The sequence below is a fragment of the Epargyreus clarus genome, unplaced genomic scaffold, assembly GCF_041222505.1.
Source record: "Epargyreus clarus isolate Ecla_fem2 unplaced genomic scaffold, WU_Ecla_fem_2.2 ptg000007l, whole genome shotgun sequence".
Taxonomy (NCBI): domain Eukaryota; kingdom Metazoa; phylum Arthropoda; class Insecta; order Lepidoptera; family Hesperiidae; genus Epargyreus; species Epargyreus clarus.
The window spans coordinates 9,556,049-9,578,634 of NW_027332215.1; the positions used below are offsets into that span (position 1 = coordinate 9,556,049).

A 22,586-nucleotide genomic window follows, 5' to 3' on the forward strand; every position below is an offset into this window, starting at 1 on the left:
AACCTCCACTTATTATGTCCATAATTAAGTCCTCCAAATTTCCAATTATTATTATGAATCTATTTACAAACGAAACCCTTTAGTTGTCATTCTAGAAAATGTTAACTAATACCAACAATAGTCCCGTTACATCAGTCCAATCTTATCTAGTCGAGTTTCCACCGGCCTGGATACCAAGTTTGATTCTTCTGATAGGCTTTTGTATTACGCAACAATAAATATGGCATACAAACATATTGCCTCTGGTTTAGTTGTCTTATCTGACGACATAGATTACTCGAGCTTTCAATGAAAGCTATTGTGCCAATAATTGCGCCCAATACCCATTAAGTCGAACAAATAGTAATCTAGCGACTATTGTCTAAAAGCACAATTAGGAAACAAGATTAGACATAGCTATTCATGTTATTCAGAGGATGATTGAGTGTGCTGTTTTCAATGTATTCTTAGATATGTTTCATACTTGATTCTGGCTCACCGCCTTGGTTGCTTGTTGTTAAGGTTGTTAGGTTTCTTATACCTACGATATAGGTACGACCTTGAGAAGTAAAACTTCTTTGACACTTTAGCAGAGAGTACATATGAAAATGATTCGATGTATTTCAGTGTTTTCGATGCTTTTCATTTTATTCAGAGCACGTTTCTTTTAATTAATTCAAACTCAAAGCCTATTAAAATTGTGTGTAAGTTATACCTGGTATTGATTTAAATGTCTTTATAATTAATGTAGCAGATATTATGATTACATCATTAAAATATTATTACACAATTATGTTAAAAATATTTATATAGAAGCCTATATAAATTTATTATCTCTTTATTATTTTACTTCGTTACCTGCGTAACAATGTAAATAACAAGTTAGTTAAGTCAAAGAGTTATTTTCAAAGGCATGTGAAATGTTGCATGATACTAAAGCTTTAACATCCACTAGAATTGCAAACAACGCGCAAGTGTCGTTTATTCCAATGAGACCATACCGAAACTTTGCAATGGTAATCTATAAATCAAGTATAAATATTCTCATGAACGCATTACTATTCTAATCACGTAACCGGCAGTAGGATTGGTAATTTCCTTACTTCGTTCGAGGTAGTCTAGCTTTTAATTCGTTCGTTTCAGGAGCCACCACCCTTGCAGGAAATCAAAAAGTCATTCCAAGTAAGCCTGAGTAGATAAATTTTCGGTTTAATGTAGAATTTAATTACAAGGAGCTGTAGTCGCAAATTATAGAACGACCCTTTGACGAAAGGCATTAGCTATACCTTTTTGATACTGGAGAATGGTCAGTATAATTATAGACTAGATTTAGATGATTAAAATTCACTAATTAAGGTATATAATTATTTAGTCGGTATAGAGATGATCGATTTCTATATACTTTAGACATATAAGGCGTACTAAATTAGTTTTCAGTAGTAAAATATTTATTAACTTACTTATACAAAAACTCTTTCCACAGTCTGTGTCATGGATGCCATTGATATACACAAAGACGAATATACGCCTAGACCCACAAGAAACGTTTTTTTTTTGCCGAGGGGGGAAGCTTCAGAAGGTACCCGACGCCAACTATTACCGCACTAAACCCCCCCCCCCCCCCCCCCCCCCCCGGTGACCGTCCTCAGTGCTGCGTAGAGGACTCCGGGATCTCCAAAGGAACGCAACCGGAGTCCTCTTGGCGCGTGGCCCCGTCTGGCTCCGCCCAGATGCTTATGAAGCTCGCCACTCCGTGTGGAGCGTACGACGGTATGAGGTCACACATACCATCGTTCTTCCCGGGGTCGCTAGCCAGGCGGTTAGAAATCCCACTCTTGCCGCCCGCAACCCCGAAATCCCCCTTTTCCTCTTACGACAGCGAGAGGATACCGTAGCCCTATTCTGATCCCGGAACTACAGGGACAACAAGAAACCTAACTTTATCATTAAGATATCTGTCAGGCCGGGGATCGAACTCGGAACGCGCTACTTGTCAGAATGGTACGGTGACCGACCCTGCACCCGGGATTATTGCATTTATCACGTAGACATACATTTATCATATCTCGTCGGGTACTAACGAATCGCAAATACGTTTAATAAATTTTAACTCGAATATCCGTAAAATGACTAACGATATAAAGAGATTTCATATTGCAAACGTACCGTGTATTTGTGTCAGCTACCAATTAATATTTAATAATTAAATGCACGAGGACACTATCGAATAATTAATATTAAAATGGCAATGATTCCGTAATTCGAAAAGCCCTCTTTATTAAATTTGTATCGACGGTAGTTAATCAAGTATTTGGGGAAGTTACGTAATTGATAAAATTTAAACTCGCATATTGAAGACACACATTGGTTTTGTCTTTTCACACTGTGTGTGCCTTTGTGATTCAAATGCGTCATATTTCCGATTTATATTTGAAATAATGTAAGGAAATATTTACCTGAGGTTTTCATAAATATAATACGCATCTGTGTTGAATGTCAAGAGTGACAATTAATTATCAAATTAATCTTATACGAGTATATAAAATTCTCGTGTCAAAATGTTAGTTACCGTACTCCTCCGAAACGGCTTTACCGATTTTCACGAAATATATGCATATTCAGTAGGTCTGAGAAACGGCTACTATTATTTTTCATACCCCTAAGTAATAACGGTTGTTCACCCTTAACATTTTTTTTTGTATATGGCAACACAACGTTTGCCGGGTCAGCTAGTAGCATATAATTTTATACATTAGCATTATACTTCTGTTAATAAGTGGTAATGGTTACCGATGGACAATAGGATAACTGCAATAGACGCCAGATAGCATTTTATTTATAATTAAATTAGCAGGCGCATCGCTACCCCACAGTATCCTTACAACATCCTACATATCAGAACATAATAACGTGTAACTCCTGTGTAATTTATTTGCCTCAAAATTAACCGTTGATATTCAACTCCAGTCTCAGAATACACTGAAAGCCATTTTAATCTTTGTGCACATAGACTACACAAACTACGTCAGAGCCAGGTATATTAAATGTGCTTCAGCTAATACACTGCTACGTTCAAAGCGCTTCTTTAGTAAACAACATAACCGGGTTTGTGTGTCAAGTTCATTACTACGAACATTAACTCCACGTTATAACTTTGCAGCGTAATAGATAGTGAAGGTATTTGAACAACAATAATTTATGACGTCATACGATGGAAATCCCAAGTTAAACTGAGCTAAAAGTCTAGACTTCTACATGTACGTGATTGTTTGGGAATGGCTCAATTTTTATAATTTGGCATTCTATCCACCCAACGTTGAGTGGTCAATGCCATCCATAGAGATGATGCTCATGTCTTCATCAGTCGATACTTTGTCAATAGAACATTGTTGAATGCCTGAGGCAATTTAAAAAGTTGTGCACAATTAGTAGTCATCTTATTCACTAGACCTATACTACTATACTAAAACCCCATAGACACAGATATGCATAGTTGTAGACTGATATAAATCTAGGTATTAGTTTTCTGGTGTCGACACGTTCTTCTTCATTCTTGATTATTGAACTATCATAAACGACTATGTACCAAGCCATGGCTATGTCATCGATGCTACTCTTCCATCCATCGGAGTACATAAAAATAAACCTATGTATACCATTCCATACATACATCTCTAGACCACAAAACGAGCATTGTTCAATCCGCATACAGAAATTGGATGTGCGAGCTTTATCCACTTGAATAGTGTTGATTAGGTTCTATTCAGACAGATACGCTTGTAATAGCCGTATTAACCAGTAAGATTCCACTCCAGCTGTTCTATTCAGCACTGGTGTAAAATTGGAATAATCTAAAGGCCCCCGTATGTTTTAAGTAGGTACACCTGCATTTTATACCTGTAGTCCCAGACTAGAATATTTCTAGGATCCTAAGTTTATCAGAATAGGGCTATAGGGGGTTGGCGGTAAAAATCCCACATAACCCGGCGCCAGTCCCATGGCGTCGGATACCTTTTGAAGGTTTCCCCCTCGTCAACAAAAAAAAAAAGGGTGGGTACCCTCGTAATCAAAAAGAAAAAAAGGTACACCTGCATCTGTCTCGGATTTGCTCCCAAATTTCTATAACAACAACTGGGTTATCTTTGGAGGTTCCGCACTCCAATGTGGATTCGTTCGAGTAAATACCAGTTAGTAACCAAATCCAGTCGAACATTATTCTAACTGTCAATAGAACCTTTATGTCAAGTCAATAGAAGGCTTTATGACTGTTGTCCAATACCAATGTGGTGAGGTGAGGGCTTATGTTAGTTTGGTCCGGTTTAAAGTATAGTGAGGTAGTGTTAAGTACGAGGTGCGGTCCAACTTGGCTCCTTATAACCCCCTTCTTTGTAAAAATATGTCAGCCACGTTTCCAAAATTATCCTTAGATTAACGCACTTAACTATTACCTTCGTTCGTGTATTTCATCGTAAATTCTAACTTCAAGATAATTTAAGATACTAATGCCATCCCCTATTAATCCTAGTTGCGACCTAACCCTATCTAGTTGCCAATAAACCACATCAAAGAGGCCACACGCCAACTCGTACGAGATTTACACTACGTTACATTCAACGAATGTAGGAAGCGATAAATCCCAGGTAAAACGATTCATTAGGTCCTATTCAACCGAATGGTACGGATATTAGTTCTTTTTAGCGTTCACACAGATACTGCAGATATTTTCATTATGAAATATGTTATACATGTAATACATCCATCGTCATAATCTTATGATTGTTCATCATCATCACTAGCGTCTATTAGAATAATAATGGTTTAGACACAATGTTGGCGAAATGCGGTTTGGTATTGAACTAACTGTGGAATAATGTCATATTCTATCAGAATCTGAGTATAGTACAATTATATCAGAATCCAATTTATTAAAAAATAACCTTATTACATTTGTAGAGCTCTTAGACTTTGTCTGTATTCCTTATTTTGCAAATAGCCCTTTTAACAAGCTTAGCATGCTCTGAGTTAAATGCAGTAACAATTTCAATATAACATTTAATATTTCCTATAAGCTCTTGAAGGCCACTCAAAGCTTTGATAGCTTATGAAGGCCCCGTTTACCGATATTGCATAATTTAGAGCATAATAAAATATCAAACAGCGTGAAGTGCTTTTGTAGGTGTTAAATTTAATATTTTAAATATTTAGTCTTTGAAAGTTGCAAAGTGTAAACAGAATAAATGTAATAAAGTATACAAAATTCTTTCGGTAAGTAGCTGCCTAAGCTGTGTTAGTATTCTGTTTTTCATGATGGCGGTCCGTATTCAATCCAATATTTTCAACATTTATGATTTTTACGGTTCCTTACGTAAAAAAATGGATCTCTCGTGTGGCCGTCTCAACCGTTACAACCAATTTGCTCCGAACTACTGGACCAAATGAATTGAAATTTGGCACTCACATGCTTTTCCGTGACCCAAAGACCGAGGTATGTGACCGACGTAGAGAACTGAATTTGGAATAGGGAAGTAACTTCTGCGAGACTAAATAAAAAAATATATATATGTGGCGTATCAAATAAGAGGCCTTCTTGTAGGGAAGTACTTTTGTTATAGTTCTACAATAGGTTAAAAGTTACTTTTAGAGTTATTAGAAAAAGATGACGAACATTTTCCACTCTCCCGTCCTTTGGATTTTGAAAAAGATTAAATCGTTTTATTTGAATATTATTACAGGAAGCTATAAGTTCATGGCGTAGAGTTCCAACACAAGCCGCAGACCATAATTTTACAAAACGAAAAACATTCCGTCCAGTTATGAACAACTTAAAAATATATATTTCACAATTAATTCATAATTTTGAAACTTAAAAGGATTTATGGTACAACTCCACAAGTAATAAAGATAAAAAATTGTATACAATCTGCACTCCACCAAGTTAAACCAATTATACAGACCAGTACCGCCGCTTGAACTGTATGAAAACGGGTACCCTCTGATGCGTTACTTTATAAAACTAACTGAAAAGGTGCTGTAAAATGACCTACATTTTCGCTCTTGTTTTTATAGAACGTAGATCCAACCCTACAAATCAGAACGAACGAGGGGATTAAATTGGCTCCAATTGGAGTATCCGTAACAGCTACTGCATCTACATCATTGACTGCGCTAACCGCATCTGCGTTGGTGCACTAAATAGACCTCGGAGTAACATTGTACAATGGTTACTCGTTTGCGCAAATACTGCTTTATGTGAAGATACTACGTGTATCAATTAAAATGTAGGTTGTTTAAGTCAAAACCTTAACAAACATTATGGCATAAACAATTTGAAAGGATTTTTTTTCTAGCAGTTATCTTCTCCTAACCTTATTATAATGATGCCAAGGAAAGCCTCGCATCTTTGTATGACTTCTATTACTCCGTTTTTCTTAACGGCTGATCGAACTTTTACAGTTTAGGTATTATCGTATTGTCAAAGGAGATTACAAAAATATAGAAAATTATACTTACGTATAATAATAAATTGTTAATATACTAGCATTTATGAAACATACCTATTTTATTCCCTACTCCGCACAAAACATCAAGCATATTAAGACGTATTTTATATACCTTTAATTATGTTATGTTACATTATGGATAAGTAACAGTTACTGATAATAAATATAGTTCTAAAAACTAAGAAACACGCTTTTATGATAAAATCAACTAAAAAGTAGAAAATAATTTTCAATCTAGGAAGCAATTAAGGAACAGTAAATAGTATAATTATAAAAAAAGGGTGGGGTGCTCCACTTATCAGTTTTCGAAAAGCACCCCACACTTTTTCCACAATTATACTATTTACTAGTTGTAGTTTATAAGTTGTTGTAGCGACCGTCATTATGCATCGTCTGTAAAAAAATCAAGTGTCTATCTATCACGAACAGACAGCGGAGGGTTTCGTTTTACCCTTTGAGTACGGAATCCTAAAAATCATTCTACAAGATGGCATTATAGATATGTTTCAGTACATTTGAGTTATAGGGAAATAACATTATTATTTTTCAAAACTAAAAATCAGTAATTGCGTGAACTTTCTCTAAGGCGAGAAAATCGTTAACCCTGAGGATGTTGATAAGGACAAAATTATTAAAATCCTGTATTGTTATCGGTTTTTGTTATTTTTTTTTTATTTTGAATTAACCTGAACGTTTAAAGTGGATAGAAATCGGGTTCAAAGATTCCGTTACTCTGTTACGTACATACATACATAGTTACATACATAAATACAACCCAAACTAATAAAATCGTGTTAAAATGATGTAAGCTCACTAGTTTTAAAAGGACTCTCATATAAAAAAGCGAAAGTCCATTTCCACAAAGAGTGCGCCGGATAAAGAGATAACCTCAAAAGTATGAAAGCTTATAAAATTTTAAGCTTAACTTTCAGATTAATCCCTGTTCGCATCGGAAAGTAATAAATAAATCCTACCACTCATCTGTTATTACGGTTATTTTATGCCGTTATAGTGCTCCCGAAAATTTAACAAAAATAGTTATTTTTTAATAAGACTGTGTGTGTGTGTAACTATAAGTGGAATGCTTGTTTTTTATAATATAGAATTAAAGTGGATTTTTTTTAATATAGAAGTATAGTATGTAGTCCTGGTTAAAAGTAGCAACTGCCACCTACGCACATTAGTAATCAACTCCATAAAAAAATAGTGTCTTATCTGAGGTCAGACGCACTGATCAGGCTACCCCTGAGGACTAAGTTAGAACCGATAATTATGTTTCCGACATCTAACAAACGTAACAACGCCGCTTAACACTGCTATTATTATGCAGAAATGGGAGGCGCGATGTTAACGCCGGATTCGATTTATAAGGTTTTTCTACCACCTTAGTTTTGTGAATAAAACGGTTACTTTATACAAGATTTCGATGTAACGAAGAAGTCCAAGGGTAAATATACACATGTTACAGTATAAAAACTAAAATCACAGCACAAAACTCGCTGTATCGCTATAGAACTCGCTATAGTTGCATGTACATTATTGTACATAGTAAGCACGTTTTAATGCCACACTTTTGAATCTTTGAAAGTAGGAAGGTACGGCTATTTTACAAGCTATTTTAAGTTCATGCAGAGAAGGAAATGGCCTCATTTCGCTTAGTATTTCTAAGAACTTAGAATGTTCCATAAAATAGTGTATACTCGTACGATAAGAGAATATTACATTTATAAAATGCGAATTACAAGAATTATATTTGATATATACTTAATCCTTTACTACTTTTTAACTTAAAGTAAAAAAGAAACAGTGATTAAAAAATCACGATGGATTTTTCTATTAAGTGTTTTGAAATGTGGTTTCGTCAGTTCAATGTTCGAATTAATCCATGGTGCCTTTACAGCAATTTATCAGCCATAATAAAATATGTAATCTACGTTGCTTACAATTACTGACGAGCATAAATCCTTGTCCACTCCACTTCAATATACGTCTATCAGAAATTTCCGAGAGCTGGCTAGAAAGTACAGTAAAAATAAACTATGAGCCCTAATCGATGTTCCCTCGACGGCGGAAAATCACGGTAAAATCTAACGGCATTTTTCCAACGAAATTCAATTTTGGCCCGCGTTGTTTAAAAAGCAATTCAGTTTTTCCGGAACTTTGAATTCTCAATAAACGTAGCCGATTGAAATTATTACGGCACTAACGGTTAGTTTCTGTGTACACTGAGTACACAGAAACGAGTTTCGATGTTGATCGAAAGTTTTTTTTTCCATTTATTCGTCGGTATTGTTTTTAAGTTCAACACAGATTTAGGTCTAAATTTAGCATATAATCCTTTCCTTCTTTTAATCGTCTTCCCGACGATGTTAGTCGTATTCATGATACGTTGACACCTTCAGTGTCAACTGCCCGGTCGGTCGCTCTCTATGGAGCACCGCTAGCACCTCTCGTTCCACAACGAGAGGTGCTAGCGGTGCGGCTCTAAAATACCTAAATATCGTCTTTAAGACAATTTTCTGCTGCATTACGGCCAATTATAACTTAAAAGTTTTAAATGGAGCACATTCGGGTCAAACTAGTGACGTAATAATATAATAACTTAAGTTCCAAAAACACAGACGCTTCGACTAGAGGAATTTCAGTTGGCAGCAGTTATTCGGAAACTATTCTCACAGTTGTAAACTTGATAATATCGTAGCGCCGCGAGTTATGTCGATGTCTCTGGCAAATGTTTGCAACTAATTCGTTTAAGATAACAAGTTATACTGATGATCAGTTTTCAATAGAATATCTAATATGTCAATTCAGTTTTTATAACTCCTATTAAGCTTTTTTTATTAGGAAAAGTTCTTTGTGGGTGAAATATCGAAGGCTTTTTGAATTTTACATACTAATGTAATAAATAAGCTTTTATTGTATTTTTTTACAATATTGCGTGTGTATGTGGGAGTAAAACTTTATGTGAGGGTGTTTAAAAAATAAATAGTGAGTTATTTTTTATACATCTCCATGATATGAGCAATCAATGAACGGTTTTCTAAAAAGAAAAACGAAAAACAAAAAGATATTAGCAAAAATATTGATCTTTTTAACTTTTAACATTTTTTCTTTAACATTCCCAGCGCCGACTATTATAAGTGTTCAATACCTACTTTTGACAAGTTATGTTTATTTAATACGGTGATTTGCGAATTGTAGTCTCGTGCCGTCTATGTAGCTACAATGTCTGACGATAATGTAAAGTAGGTAGGTATGAGGGTTGATTTATTTTACAATAACCCTATAATAACGTCACGTACAAGAAATCCATTATGCGTTTCAACGTCGTGCATCGAAAATGTAAATGGTGTTGTTATTATGCATTAATTTCTACTTGAGTTTCAAGTAGCTTTTAAGCTGCGACTACAATTTTGGTCTCATGAGTCATGACATAATTACCGAACTTCACGGTTTAGAACTTCACGGTGGTGGTTATTTAAATAGGCGTAGTTAAGTGGCCAAGTTAATGCATGCTCTTCATATATTAAATGTTTTGTATTTAAATCTTTAACCTACAAAACTTTAGGCTCTTTTTGCGTTTATCGTGGCTTTCCACTGCCTATATTTTTTTTGTCTCCAATGGAACACAACCAGAGTCCTACAAGCGCGATGCCCTAGTCGGGATCTGCCTCGGATGAACAATTTACGCTCTTCCCACCCCATCTACTGTTTACGGAGGTATTCGGCCACTAGTTGGAAGGTTCAAACTTCCAGTCTTGCCGCCCGCAACGTCGAAAGTCAGGCAGGGAATACTGAAGCTATTCTGGTCTCGAGATTACAGACACGCTCCATAAACCTACGGATTCGTACACGGTAAGTGGACAGTCCCAAACAGCCATGGACTGCAGCAAAAATCTTTTAACGAAACGTGTCGGACTTGAGATCCGAAGATTTTTTTTATAAAATTTAAAGTTAGCGGTTGCAAACCGCTACACATCTTTAAACTATTATAAAAAATTCGGACCATTGCTGTGCGTAGCTTATTCTTTCACGCTGTGTCGATGCGGGGTAGTTCGCATTCGTCCGGAATATCATGGCCCGTGGGAATCCAGCCATAAATATCTACTTACTATCTTAACATATATTAACACTACGTTTGTTTATAGTTTCATAAACATAATCATTATTTTTTCTCTCTTTCTGATTTCTTATTTATTTTAAAATATTGAAATTCGGTGCTCATGTATTCGCCAGATGCAAATAACCACGTATTTTGTTTGCAAATGAAACAATTTTATATTTTTATTATCAACAGTGGATATCTCTCGGAGATTATCATAAGGTACTTAAGAGGTCGATATCCCAGCCATAACTCAATGTGTCTGTAGCACAATGAAAACGCTTTAGACGCCGTCATCAAGTGAATTCATAATAGCACCACGCGTTTAAGTGGTTCAAGGGAAACCATTGTCTCAAATGAATTGAATAGATGAATAGGGCTCTAACTATTAGGTGCATTGTACGGTAAAGCAGATGATGAGACATTTTTTAATTGCGATCCACGATGTCTCGCCCTGTCGATATCGTATCAACAATGTATTTTCCACTTAGACACTTAACTGTCATCAGCCGTCATGTTTATAAGGGCTGTACCCTTATTATGAGTTTTTACAAAAATGACTGTTTTGGTATTTGTTTACGTATTTGCCCATACATTTCCAATCAGCGCCCCTAGCGGATTGTATCAGAACTGATTAGAAATATATCGGACATAAACAAAAACAAAAACAGTAATTTTTGATAAAACGTAAAAACTCAAATAAAAGGGTACTGATATATAATGCACAGAAAAACAAAACACTGCTCCGGTACCTTTTGAATAGGAACAAATGACTGCAAATCATAATATACGTAAAGTTTATTACCTATTACCTTCTCATAGTAACAGGTAACATCACTAAGGATCTAACTCGATTTAAGCAAACTTTGCCAGCTTAGTGTTCAATACTGCGCCCAAAGTTTTAGTTGCTAATAGCGAACAGTACAGAGATGAGTTATTAATGGATACTTTGGCGTAATAATATGAATCACAAAGTGAAGAATTATTTTGGCCCTATGTGTATTTTAAAATAATCCCTAGTTTGATTGGCTTCTTAAAGGGGATTTGTTTTATTTGTATTTCGTTATTGATCTCCAAAGACCGCAATAATAACACAAAACTTTGCCGACATCATCATCTTTTGTATTTTTCTTATAATATAAGAGTAGCAGACGAGCATGCAGTCCACCTGATGGTAAGTGGCTACTGCCGCCCATGGACCTCTGTAATCAACCCCAGATGGGATTAGATATTCCTACCTGAGGTCGACCACAAATGCGCCGCTATCCCTGAGGACTAAGCTGGAACGCCTCGGAAAAGTCCCACACCCTTCAAACCGGAACGCAGCAACGCCTAACACTGCTGTTATTAGGTAAAAATAGGTGTGGCGGTGGTGCCGCCGGAGTCGAACCACGGAGGGTTCTTCCACCTTTAATCCATTACTGTTCGAATGTTGGACATAGGTTTTCTTTCAGATTGAATATAATTATCATAGTCTACGGCGCTGGCCAAATACGAATTGGTAGACTTCACATATACGAGTAATTGAGAACTTCTGAATACGTGTCTGGGAATCGATACTCCGACCCCTCGGTTTGAAGGCCGCGTTTTAACCACTAGGCTTTCACGACCCGTATGCCGTTGTCGTTATATAAAGTACTCCAAAAACAGCCCTACCTTTATTTCTGGCCAAATAATTCAGTTCAACATGTGCGTGTTTCGGTTATGTAAATAGTTATTCACGGAGGAAATTTATCGTTGTGGAATTAGATTTATGAATATCTAAGCATCGCTGCTTTTGTGGCCAAACAATTGGGAATATTTGTGGCTATTAAGGTCTCGTAATTTAGCGTAATCATGGCATACGAATAATATTATGCGTGAGTTATTGAATTTTGTTATTTCAAATTATTTTTACAAATTCCTGTCAAATAACGAGTGAAAACACGCGAAGGTCTTCTCTTTTTGACTCAAATTTATTGATGTCGACTTGAGTGGATCAAATTTTAGAAATAGAAATTTTACATTTTAATGGATCTGAAATTATGTTCACACCCGTTAACCGTTTTACTTCATATGTTTCAATTTAGTACCCAGAAACGGTAACCGGCATAACCGTTAATTAGTAGCTCTATTGTAATCTGTAATATTTAGTCTTATAATATATTATATAATTACAAAGAAATATACATTTATTAATTATAAATGTAAGTAGGTATCATTGATTTCCCAGAGAGATAAAAATAATAATAGCTTTTATAAAATCTATGAAGTACCGGTTTTTAAAAGCGGTTGTTTTTCGCCTCAAAGTTTATCTTCCACTCCAACTTTCTAAAAAGGGCCACTCAGTATGGAACTTGATAAGTACCAATTTATTACAATTTTTCGTTAAAGTTGTGAATTCGTAAACATTTAAATCCTTTCAAAGTTCGGATGGTATTTTTTTTTTGACTTTTTAAGGATTTTTTCAACATTTCTTTTTAATTATATTTAGGTAGCAAAGGAGCATGCAGTCCAGGTAATGATTAGTGGCTGCAGACGTTCATGATCTATAATCAACCCCAAATACCATCTCTAGCAAGGTCGGCCACAGATGCGCCGCTACCGCTGAGGACTAAGCTGGAGTGCCTCGGAAAAGTATTTCTCTCTTACCACACTCTTCAAGAACAAAGCAGCGCTTAACACTAAACAATGTAATTAACCAAACATAGACACCGCGGTGGTGCGTTCGGAATCAAACCACAAAGGGTTCTGCCACCGCTAAGTACAAGAATCATATTCTATACTGTTCCTGAAAATAACATTACCAAATTCGCGATCTCAATAATATTAACTGTGAACAGAGGCTTGATAGCCAGCTTTCGTAGACGACTGGGCCGAATGTAGGGTTCGTGTGTTATCGTTACTTGTCGGGTAAACTCGGGAGCTCCAAATCACGCCACACGCAAGATGAATAGTGTTCGCATAAGCATCCCTATTGCGTTATACTCGTACTATAGATGCTTGCGTAACTTTTGCCCAAAATCGATGCGTTGTTTTGTAACACAACACATACGCTCAAAACGATAATTCATCGATTTAGCTCACTATTGATATTAATATTATTCTTGTTAATATTGAGTTTTGTACCATTTTTGAAGAAAGAGAAAAAATATACCCCACCCGCAACACTCGTTTCGCCTTAAAATCAGGTTAAGTTGACTCTACGATTGTTCAATCCGTAAGTTTTAAGTTAAGCGAGGAACCTAAGTTTTAAGTTTAGGTTAAACTTACTGATTAAGCGTTGTAGAGTTGACTGATCCTGATATTGTATTGTTTTGTAGTTGTATGTTGGACGGTGTATATCTTTATTTTTTGCTTGTGTACGTATCGCATGATCGTCGGAGGAAGGATGATGTATTCGCATGGTTTAACGTAGGTATGCCATTATATATATTGGTGATGATTGTTGCGAAGTAGTTTTTATTCAGACTTTATTGACTTTATTGCATGGATTTCATACGCTTGATACTCTTAACTATCAGAAAATGTGCCTTCATTGAAACGCCCAATGCGATTTGTGGCTCGGAAAAGATTTTCCAAGACGTATTCAGGAATACTCGTCTTTGCTCACAACGAGTTTTCATAAAATTTGTTTATTGAAAATTTTATTACCATATTTAGTAATATAAAATCTCACAAAGGATCCAAGATAGCCAGATAGGAGGAAGGATCAATTTTATTTAAAACATTCAAATAGAATTGAGATAATCTTAGAAGCTACAGATTCTTATAAATTGTTTGAGAGCTGTATTATGATTTGTTATATAAGCGAACTATCAACACTACTACACTTCGTGCAGTAATCCGGCTTTGTAGTAATGCTCTAATTATAACTATTTATGTAGAGTTAGCAAATGACCTAAATGATGGGATTTAGGCGCGTCTCTTGCTTTATTTTGGATCTTTTAAAATTCTCTTTATGTCCCAAAGCTAGGCACGGGTCGCGTCCCTGTGGGCGGCCTGGAGCGTATTACTACATGTTACAATGCGTTGTGGAGGGGTACAGGTTAGCGGCAAACCCGTGTTGGATATTTTCAAAGACAGTTTTAACGCTCCTTCGTGTTGGATGCTCCGGATTGTAATGACACATTACAATCAGGAGCAACAGTTTGACGAGCCCTTCAAAGCAGAGAAAGCACGTTAGGTTTCGTTAGGTTTAGTTGCTGACATAAATTTACCTCGAATGGACTACATTTCTAAATCACGGGGCATAGTTCGCATTCAACAATACCAAACAGTTTTGGCAAAGGAATAAAAATGTCTTGTAGGAAATAACCAGGCATCAAGCTTTGTGGCGGTTAGAAAAACCTTGCACTAACGACTCAGCGGTAGAAAGTAATCAAGTCCCGGAAAAGATTTTCTCGGACGAATTCTGGCGTAGCGGGCTCGTGTGTAATGACGTAACGATTACGCAACGCCATGTTGTAGGCCTCGATTCGTCGCAGTGTTCGTGCGAGGAGATCCGCATTAAAATATATTATTTTTGGTTTATCAAAATCTTGCGGAGTAAAGATACTTACATTTACGTTTTCTCATAGTACGGTCCATCGTTCAAACATTTAAAAATATGATACTAGGGACGTACAGTATGTGGCAGGTAGTGTGATCAGAAAATTAATAAGACCACTTATTAAAAAATCTTTGTATAAGTCTTTTAAACAAATGCCCTATACGTAAAAGAATACGCCAATACACTCTATTTGGACAATAATCTTGCATGGAAATGCTAGCACTTAAGTAAGAGTCAGGACTCTGTAGGGACCTTCCAGCAAATCATATATGGGGGTCGCGTCGCAGTCTTAGTAAAAAAAAACTAAGTAATTGCATATATCGATGTGTGTATGTGTGTGTACATGTGTATATATATTTACATATTTTTACATGTAAAATATTAACAATATGTCATGTTATATGGATGTGATTTTAGTAAAATAGTAACATAAAAGTTAGAAAGAGCGGAGAGTAGAAGGTCGTGAAATATTTTTACAAGTTAAGTAGGTCGCAAGTTCACATACTAAGGGAGACTAGCTATGAAAAAGTATGTACCACAGATCTATTATATTGAATCCTTTAGTCCTTCAGTCCCTCCACGACATGAACGAGTGTTTTCTCCAACTAGGAGTTGATTCAGTTACTATCGTATGGTGAAATACCGGAACTGACAGCGGTCACCCATCCAACTCCTTGTGATGGGACCCCACGGTCCGAGATTATATCAATAGACTCAGACCAGCCTACATCGGTGCACAGAGAAAAGAGCATCGTCTGTGGTAGCGGGGCCATTCCGAAGCAGTTGTCGGGTCCTCGGATCCGCCGCGAACCGTGAACTTTAACCGATTAATAGCGACCTCTAATTTTTCATTTGAAACAGACAAAAATAATTCAAATACTCAATCATCACCAATTGTAATTTTGATTACATTAGTTTCAATGTACTTGAGTCACGGGGCGTCCTATAAAGGCATTGTTATTCCTAAACATTAATTCACACATATGAAACCTAAACAAATTAGGTAAATATACAAGGCTGCTACATTTCAGATACACGTGTAGTGTTAGTGCCATCGTGTTCAAACTCACTATTTTAGTATTTAAACGGTGTTATTGGGAACCTCTATACAAGAATATCCACCAAGTCGGAACACGTTCAAAGGACTGACATTTAGACACGGGGTGCCTTTACGTCACAAAGCTTCTCTAGGAGCGGATATTATGTGACCATTTATAACAAGGTCTGTGTATAACTACGGTTGTGGGTTTTTAACCATTTCACCAACCATACCAACCTGCTTATGTCGATTTCAAGTTATTGACGTGAAAAATTCTTGTGATGGGTAAAAAATGTAAAACTCGCGTAAGAAAAGGTGGCTTAATTGAAAATTCGTAAGACGGCCAAGCAAACTGAAAAACTCAAGTTGTCGTCCCGTTATAGAAAAAATATGTCAATGGGTATGAGTAACATTTTTTTTATTATATTTTATTATTCAGGTTAGGTTTCGAAAGTTTTGCTGGCACTCCCGGAGTGTAAACCGTTGATTTTTTTATAATATTGAAGTAGAAATGCACGTTCAAGGGTGAAGTTACGAGTATTAATTCCGCACAGTTTTCGAGGTTCTTTATAGATTGAAGCCGATCACCGACGTATTATCACTCTTAAGGGTTCCTCCCCTCGACAGAACTACTTCGCGTCAGAAATAGGTGTAGCGGTTACACCTCCTCGACTGAACAATTCCGGTTCTATCCACCTTTAAACTGTGTAATTTCAACAAAATCTCAACGGTGTGTGATCTACAAATCTACGATTAAATCTACGATTCAATCTACAAATTAACATTGGCTCTCATGCTGGACTGTTGTCTAAGTCCCTCTAAGAGGAGGACAAAGCAAGACAAAGTGCTGTCCCATGAGAAAGTATCTTGTTGAGTACGATTGCGATAAGAAATCTTTAAAGTATCCGTAAGTTAAAACCAGTACATTTTACTGCAGCAGCAAAAACACCTCGTATAAAAAAATCATATAAAGTTTCAGAGCCGAACTCATATTAATGATTCTGATAAATATCACTTAATTTTAATGAACGAGCTCATATCATAATGAATGTATGTGCATATACGGGTTAACCTTGACATGGCTCACGTTCATTAATTAATTACGTTGGCTACGCCGTACCTCGTTACACCATCTCACATTTAATTTGCACATTGCATAAGACCTTGGCCACACTATGCGGCTATATCCAGTGACGATTTATTTACGCTCCATTGCAATTAATTTTTGGAGCATATTATACTTTTTACTTTCTTTACGGAGTTTCTTGCGCCGCTTCTTCTCCATAGCGAAATACCTTCCGAAGCGGTGGTAGTTTGTTGACTTTCAAAAAGTATTCTATATGAATCAATTTTGTAAATGAGGTTTGAATTTGAATTTGACTTATATTTATTTTTTGTTTCAAAAACTGTGGTCTGTGTTTATATCGTATTGCACAACTAGGCGTAGGACGGCACCATGCTCGCATGCAGATTAGTAGATAGGTACGGTTTAACTGGTAACACGTTTTACGACGAAAAAGAGCCTGAAAAGTTTTAATTTAAACTTATCATTATTAAATAGGTAACATAGGTATCTACTAATTTTTGATAGTCGGCGACGGTAATTGAGGTTAAGTAGCGAAAGTCAACGACATTTGTTGGTGACCGCCTGTCGCATGATGAACTGTCGCTCGTATGCAACCGCCCTTAGATCATGACACTTAATAGCTTCTAAATAATCATTTTCCCTCCCACTATCATATCTATGTCAATTTTTGAGATCAAACGTTTAGAACTTACCAATTCATATAGCAATATAGTAACAAGATGGTTTTACTAGACATATAAAATTGTATTAGGTCCACTAGAAATTATCGTAAATAGATTGGATGGTACTGAAGTCGTTTTTTGAAATGGAAAAATAAAAAATGCAGCTTGTGTGTTTTTAGCAGCGATATATTATTAATAGGTGCGTTTCGATCTACCTATATTATGCTTTATCGTCGGTCGCAGGTCACAACGATGTGCCGCAAATTGTTGTAAATAAAAAACACGACGCTAAATCATACGGAGTATTTTTTACTTTTTATGCGCACTGTTGTTAGGTGGCGACGCGCAATGTTCAGCGTGATAGTACATATATGGTATGGAAGATATATGTCGTGTTTGGGTTTCGAGGTTAGAATGAATACTTATTATATAATAATAACTTGTTAACGGGACCTTCATGAAAGTATCAAAAGGGTGTATTGTTTTCTAGGGTGTATTTCGTTAGCGTAGTGGATTAAGGCACAAAATGTTCTCATTCTTGTACTGTTTATTAGTATTTCGGCATAATTACTAAAAAGCCAGGTTCCCACGGTCCATAATATCACGCAAGGAAGCTGATTAGCTCGCGTCGTTTCTCCGTGGGACGAGCGTCGTCTGTGGTAGCGCGGAAGCGTCTCACAAATGGCTGCGAATCTCAATGTCAACAGATGACATGCACCGTTGGAAGAGCCTTAGAGCGGTACATGCTTGTGTGGTGATCTGCTATCTGTGCATAAATCCGTAGAATCACGGACCGTCCGAAGCTGTCATAGGAAACATATAGTGTGCATACTTTCATGACCATTCCAATGCTGAAGAGAAGCAATACATCAGTCAAATAAGACGTCTCTTTGATTAGTTGCAGACGTTCATGGGCGACACTGACAAAAAAAATTTCAGCAACTAGTATATACTAGTTCCCTACTTCATCACAGACAACACAAAGTGCATGCACTTGTTCATATACAAATACAAACATGTAAATTAATTGTACCAACGAAATTTTGTACAAAAAGCTACAGCTAAACAATAACAAAGCGAATGTGCCGTTCAATTTAATTTAGCTATTTCTAGTCTATTGCGTTAGGACAAATTAAACAAACTGCAGTGATTACAATATGTTATAAACAAATAAGTTATTTTTACTAGTAACGCTATATGACGTTTGCTGTGTGGGCGGTATATGCGGATTGCCTGTGTGGGGCAATAGTACTGTAATGGATTGATGATGTATATCTATACGTTACCAATCCATTAGTGTACTATTACTGGACACGGCTTAACTGTATGCGAAAGGAAAGTCATAGTTCACGGTCAAGAGCGGACTACGCATTTGATATTAATTCTATCAATATAATATATATGTTTCACATGACACTTTTAAGGAACTCTTAGGTACCTACATAATTTTCTAGTGAAGATTATTTCGCCATCGATCATTCAACAAAATATGTATTAAGTAGTAGTTTCTATGTATAAGATGTAATTATATTAAGAGTCATAGGTCCATATCAGAAACATTTTACTCGTTTCTCACAACCCCATTTGAAGGTAATTTATACCTAAGACGATTTTCGTTATTAAATTAATGATTTGGTGTTTAGTGACAGTGCAATATACAAATACGTTCATTAAATAGAGTAAATCACGTTAATGTCTATAATTATTATTGTCCCACAGTTGTGCACGGTTTTCGAGAGGACCACTACACTCCGCTGCGGCTACAGTTTCATGCTGTGCAGATATAGGTAAGCAATATAGCTAACCCAACCCAATTGTCAGATATTTGTACCAGTTGTAGTAGTAGTTTGGATGTGATGGAATGGATGAAACCGATTTTATATTAATTTACGAGTAACAGTTGCCCGCAAGTTCGTATGCGTAAATTATAAAATGAAATAATAATATAAAAATCTATCACACACATTAATTTCATTTCTAACTAAAAGCCTATACTTACGTATATTAAATTTCACTGTTGTAAGTTTAAAATGCACAGATTTTGCCTAAACGTTCTACCTTTACTTCCTTATATGCTTGCCTATGTTATATATAGAACCAGAGACGGCTCATTCCGGGTTCGATTCTCAGCCAAATAGACATCTGGGTGATGAATTTGGATATGTGTTCTAGGTATGAGTGTTTGTGTGTGTTCACGGCATACGACATAGGGAATCTTAGTGCGGAACCCACGAGTATTTCTGCCTAATAACAACAGTTTTAAGTGGTTTAAACAGTGTATGTTAAATAAGAGTATGTTTTATGGCCTAATCCTTCTCATTTTGAGACCGGAGCTTAGCAGTGGGGTAGTAAAGGGTTGATGACGGCAGTAAAATAAAGAATTGAAGTTAAAAAAAATTACAAACGTTTTAGAGCAAGTTTTATAAAAATTGGTGTTTACTTTTCTGTTTAAAAACACCTGTTCAAAACAGAAAGGCTAAAGCCATAAATGAAAAAAAAACGATTAAAAAGGGATTGGCATGTTTGGAAATAAAACCGATTGTACTTTTAGTGTGGGGCGATCATAGCAATACAGGGTTGTCGGGGCGATATTCCTCGCGCCCACGTAACACATATTTTTTAGGCATGGGGCGTTAAGCGTGGGAGGTGCGCGTGCTGAAGTTTCACATCATTTATTTGTAAAATTTACTTTTAGGTATTTTGTAATTTTTACGTGTATGTACATTATGTATGTATGTACTTTTTTGGGGTTCCGTACACAAAGGGTCAAAGCGGAACACAGTTGCTAAGTTTCCGCTTTCTCTCCGTCTGTCTGTCTGACCGTCTGTCCGTCTGTCACAGGGCTCTATCTCTGGAACCGTAATAGATAGACACTTGAAATTTTCACAGAATAATGGTGACCAGGACAATAAATACGAAAAATAAAAATAAAAACTTGTAAATAAAGGGAGGTCACTATACAAAAAACCGCTAGTTTTCGGCAACTTTATCTATTGAACCGTAAAAGGTAAAGAGTTCAAATTTGCAATGCATTTAATTTTTTGGTACGGTTCCTCCGGGGGCGCGTCCGACTTACACTTGGCCATTTATTGAATAAAAGCTTATTAGGATAGTTTTGTCTCTTTTGACGATGCGTTCATTGAGATGTTGGGTGGAACTTTATTAACGTACCTAATTGAAGATTACAATGTCTGTCATATCAATTCACATGAAACTTCAAAGGAAAATGTTCTTCTGGGTGACCGCAAACAGGATACATTCCTTTAACTTTAACCCAGTAGAGGTTTAAAGAAAAGCCTAATATTTCTGCTAAACTTTTTATTTATTGTTTTTGAGTTATTAAAGAGCAGCATTTTAAGTAAAAACCTGCTTCTTTCTTAGTTCAAAATAAGTAAATCAAACAGGAATGGACTTATTATTTAATACCTAAATAAAAACACATTTTACTATACGGAAAAAAATATACGTGAGAATGATTACTAAAAAAGTATGAAATGCTGTGTACAATTACTTTATTTTTTTTTATTTGTAATAAAGTATCACGGCAAGGAGCAAAGACGGGCATGTGATTATACGTTAAGTTGGCCACAGTTCCGGAGTTCTGGAGCGCCTCGAAAAAGTATGTCTCCTTTACCACTACCTTTGGTAAAGTACTACCTTTACTTTGGTAGAAATGGGTGTAGCGGTGGTGCCGCCGGAGTCGAAGCACTTTTAAAACTAAATAAACTTTTAACGTTCATTACCATAAGCTACCTTCATTCGTTAATGTAAGCGTGTAAACGTTCAAATGGACTTTTTTCTATTATTTTTTGGTTGACAAGAGGGAATTCTTCCTGGTGCCGTGAGAGCGACACCCAGTTATGTGGGATTTTTATCCACTAAAACCACCCCAGTGGCCATCTTCAGCGCTACTATTCAACGGAACACAACCGGAGCCCTTTAAGCGCGATGCCCTTAAAAGTTTCTACCCTGGAGGAGAAAATTACGCTTCTCCCGCACACCATCTGGTGTTTATGGACTGGTTGGTTTGCTACACTACACATACCGCAGTCCTTCCTGGAGTCGTTGGCTGGACGGTTTGAGCTCTGACTCTTGCAGACTGTGTGATGATCATGAATGTGTGATCGTGATGAGTGTGAATGATCGGTCCACGCTTTTTCCCACAAAACGTGGAACTCAACCTACGATAATTTGGATGGGACCACTTGAATGTTATATTAAAATGGCACCTTAAGTACCAAACGACACTTTTTTATCAGCATCAACGCACTATGAATGTGGGTCACTTCTGCCTTGGTGTACGCCGATAAGTAAATAAACAATATTCTTTTTAAAATAACAGGTTTCATAAATTAGAAATTAACGAAACGTAACTAACTATATTATCAAAAGTAGACGTACCACAGGAGATGCCCATCAAAGGGCTTACCTGGAAAAATTGCTACGCACCGTTTGGTTTCCGCAGAATTTTTAAGGTTTTAAATTTTCCCCACTTTTATTGAATAGAACGGTTTTCATATGTGAAAACTATAAAACATTTATACGAGTGTACCTTAGCTATGTTGGTATATTTCGGTTACATTTGGATATGAATAGAATTTAAGTAAAATGCCTGATTTCAAAGGCATCATACGCTGTGCCTGTATAAAGTATGTGAGCGCCTTTGTACAATATTGAAATTCGCCT

At 36.3% G+C, this 22,586-nt stretch overlaps 1 long non-coding RNA gene across 1 annotated transcript in view; it reads left to right on the forward strand.

The window, feature by feature from the left end:
• Positions 1-22,586, forward strand: part of LOC140743358 (uncharacterized) — a 177,471-nt gene that overhangs the window by 47,244 nt on the left and 107,641 nt on the right. Inside the window, exon 2 of the long non-coding RNA XR_012102456.1 lies at positions 19,620-19,687. This is a non-coding gene — a long non-coding RNA (uncharacterized LOC140743358). The remainder of the gene's footprint in view (positions 1-19,619; positions 19,688-22,586) is intronic.